This window comes from Amphimedon queenslandica, unplaced genomic scaffold (genome assembly GCF_000090795.2).
Source record: "Amphimedon queenslandica unplaced genomic scaffold, v1.1 AMPQUscaffold_11408, whole genome shotgun sequence".
NCBI lineage: Eukaryota > Metazoa > Porifera > Demospongiae > Haplosclerida > Niphatidae > Amphimedon > Amphimedon queenslandica.
In genome coordinates this window covers 1-3,766 of record NW_003548350.1, presented here as the reverse complement: position 1 = coordinate 3,766, position 3,766 = coordinate 1, and the positions used below count along the sequence as shown (strand labels likewise).

Here is a 3,766-nt window from a genome sequence, read left to right as displayed (position 1 = left end):
TTTTTGTGTTTTTTTGCGAGTGGCTTTAAAATCGCAAATATTAGTACTCGCATTTATTAATAATTTTAGGTTTATTAACAGTTATTAATTGAGAAAAAAGAGCAAAATTGCAAAAATTAGTACTCGCTAAATCAGTACCATTAAAAAATCGCAAAAAAAAAAAAAAAAAAATTGTCTACTTAAAAATAAGTGGCTTTAAGGTATTATTCATATTTTATGATATAATTAAATTTTATTTTATTATTTTAGAATTGTTTAAAGTTATCTAATCCTGGTGGGTCAGTACAATGGCCTAAGGGAAGACGGGCTCATTCCAGTGTATTGATTAACACTAGCTCAGGACCACACCTACTAGTGGTGGGTGGAGTTGGTGCTTACGACTGCGTCATATTTGATATTAACAATAAATCATGGAAGCAACTGGTAAGTATAAAAACAATACAGCAAAGCCCCTGTTATTATCTACAAGTAAATAAGTAGCATTGTACTTATGTATGTTAGCTAATAGGCAAATACCAATACTACACTAATACCATTTTGCTAATACTGTATAAGCGGTTTTTTCAAGAGAATTATATTTCACAAAATCTACTAAAATTCCAATTTGCGGATTTTAATTTTGCGAATTCTACCACGTGTGCCATGTGAATATCATATTAAATTGATTTTCGAGGATTTAATTTTTGCGAATCAGGAAAAATATTTGTGAAATTTGCAACCCTAAAACCACTTATACGGTGGACAGTACTGTATAGAATCATTTTCATTGATGGGACAAAATAATGCAAAAGAATTAATATTATCATTCTTTATGTTATAGTATTCTTTCCTTTATAGTTTAATATACCAGACATTGTCACTAATAGACGGGAGCATTCTCTCTCAGTTTGGAGTGTGACGCCAACTACTAACTGGATAATTGAGTTTGGAGGGTTGAGAGATTATTTGACAATAAGTGATACAGCAGTTATTGAACTCAGTGAGTACATGTGAATAGAAATGTATTAAATATACACAATTTGTACATATTGAATACTGTATAACAATTGTAAATCAACTGTATGGTTAACCCTTTTTGCTTCATATTACAGTAATAGCTGATATTATACATGTACATGTACATGTACTTGTCATTAACTTATTGACTATTTTGTTACTGTATAGGATACACTAGTGATAATGATTGGTCTACTAGTGTAATACCTCTGGACCAGTATCAAGAGAAACTACAAGAAAGGAGAAGAGAATGGGAAGCATCTCAACCTGTTCAACCTGAGGATAGAAGAGAAATAGACCATCTGAGACGTGTACTACAAGAAAGGGAAAGGGAACTACAGGAGGAGAGAAGAGAAAAGGAACAACTTATAACCAGACTACAGGAACAACTTCAAGGAAGAGAACGACAACTTCAACAAGCACAGCAACAAGGACAAGAAAGAGAGAGGGAGGCCAGAGAACGAGAGCAGAATTTACAGAGACAACTTAAGGAATATCAAGAAAGAGAGCAACAACTTAAAAGGCAAATTGAAGGTAGTCAGCAATAAGAACAAGATCTTCAGTGACAGCCTCAAGAAAGAGAGACACAGCTTTAGGAAAGAGAGAGTTCCAAGAAAGAGAGAGGCAACTTGAAAAGCAGATTCTTTAATTTTAAAATAATTTTGTCAAATTTAATAATTTTATAAATTTTTTATAATCAGCCTTTAGCAGGCAATCCAGACCAGTAATTTGTTATACTAACGTAACAAGTGTCTCTATTGAGTGTTACTGTATGCATGTTCACTAATTGCAGCCCCCACAGTGTTACCACTCCTTATTATTCCTAAGTAAGGTTTACTGGTATTTCTATATATATAATACAATAATACTGACATTAGTAATATCAACTGTGTTCAGGTACATATGTGTATTAGTACATACTGTATTACCATTATACTGCTTGTAACATGATGATAGATAATGGTATGATTTCTTAATTGTCACTAATTACTGGTATTGTCAATATTTGAATTCTTCACCAATCCTTTATCACGCAAAGACAGTAAGGTATGATAGTTTATACTATTCTCAATTTATGGAGTGGGTTCATGTACTGTCCATAATTGCTATTGTATGTAACAAAAGTTTTACAATACTGATGAAACAAAAATTGTGGAGATAAAAGATAATCCTCTACAGCAGTTTTATGGGAATCTGTACAACAAGGCAATGTGTTACTAAAATAGATTCCTGTCGTCTGCAGGAATCCCATAAAATGTTATATGTGTTAGTACATACTGTATTATCATATACTGCTTGTAACATGATGATAGATAATGGTATGATTTCTGTAATTACTGGTATTGTCAATGTTTGCATTCTTCAACACTACTTCATCATGTACACCTAAAGCATTATTAATATTCATAATGAGTACACCTACCACCAGTAGTATAGTAATTGATACAGCTTATCTGTTCAAATAGGATCTTTCTTTTTATATAGTACCTGCTGTACTGTCTCTTAGTTGATTTTATAATCAAAAACTGTTACAATCACTTGTTGACACTCTCTCCCTTTCTCTTCCTTCCTTGTCTTACATATTTCATTTGTTACAAAAAATAGTTATTAAAAATATTCTATGACAAGAATTATGCAATTGCATATGACAACTATAATTTCTAGTCTCTACTATTACAATTGACTAATTCACTACTGAGAAATAATTTAATCACATAAAACTAAAACAAAAACACAATAAAATGGAATGATATAAGATTAGTTGTTACAAGAAGCTGGTACATCTTCTCCGTTAATCCTCATAGTCTCACATGCCAACTGAACAAGTCTGGGCTTACAAGAATAGCAGACAGAACTGCAAGGATCTAAAAGATATACCAGTTATATGGAACAGTTGATACATGTACTATAGTCATACCTGGTGGTATATCATATAGTGGAAATATATATGTTCCTGGTATGTTGCTATTAAGCATCATACTAGGGGCATCCATAACAGTAGCACCAAATGGAAAGAAAGAAGGATCAGCTGATTCATAAACATTATTAATTTGGAAACCTATTCCAGCACTGGCTGTTGCAATGGCTACATTAACATAAAGTGCAATACCAAATGTAGTGTTTCCATTAGTGACAATTATTAATTGGAAGTTACTGCCCTAAAATAATAAATAAAGTGGTTAGAGTGTAGCTAGCTATTATCAACAGTATTTTCATGTATCAAGTAATTAATATACTAACTTGGTTTGAGTCAAACTTCTGAAAATCTATCCAAGTTGCTATTATTATTTGTGTTGGAGGAGATGTACTGCAGAAAGTATTAGGAAATCCTTCATTAATCTGATCCACTGCCCTGTTTATTAACACTGGATCAGTAGTAGTCCTACCATATGCTTTAGTATTGATACGTCTGCCTGAAGTCGAGTAGAGCACATTCAAATAGATGTCATCAGTACCATCACTTCGAATTCCGAGGTATCCTTCATCAAAAACCTATTGATAGTATAAGTAAATGTCATAAACTGAGAAATGATCAATAAATTGTGTTACTAATAAAATGAACAGATAATGGTTAGTGTACAATTGCACTACATTACAAACTAAAGCACTAATAATGTGAGTGTGTGTGAGTGTGTGTGTGTGTGTGTGTGTGTGTGTGTGTGTGTGTGTGTGTGTGTGTGTGTGTGTGTGTGTGTGTGTGTGTGTGTGTGTAGCTACTAACTAAATATCTTGTTCCTATAACTCCAGCGGACCAAATCTAACTAAATTA

General features: G+C 32.6%; 2 long non-coding RNA genes across 2 annotated transcripts; one reads left to right on the top strand and one right to left on the bottom strand.

Annotated features, from left to right (window-relative positions):
• Positions 1-231: 231 nt before the first annotated feature.
• Positions 232-1,203, top strand: LOC109589353 (uncharacterized). The gene is made up of 3 exons (XR_002188658.1): positions 232-423; positions 838-979; positions 1,165-1,203. It is a non-coding gene; the product is annotated as an uncharacterized LOC109589353 (long non-coding RNA).
• Positions 1,204-2,684: 1,481 nt separating this feature from the next.
• Positions 2,685-3,766, bottom strand: LOC109589352 (uncharacterized). The gene is made up of 4 exons (XR_002188657.1): positions 3,719-3,766; positions 3,238-3,489; positions 2,915-3,155; positions 2,685-2,861 (listed from the first exon to the last, which is right to left on the bottom strand). It is a non-coding gene; the product is annotated as an uncharacterized LOC109589352 (long non-coding RNA).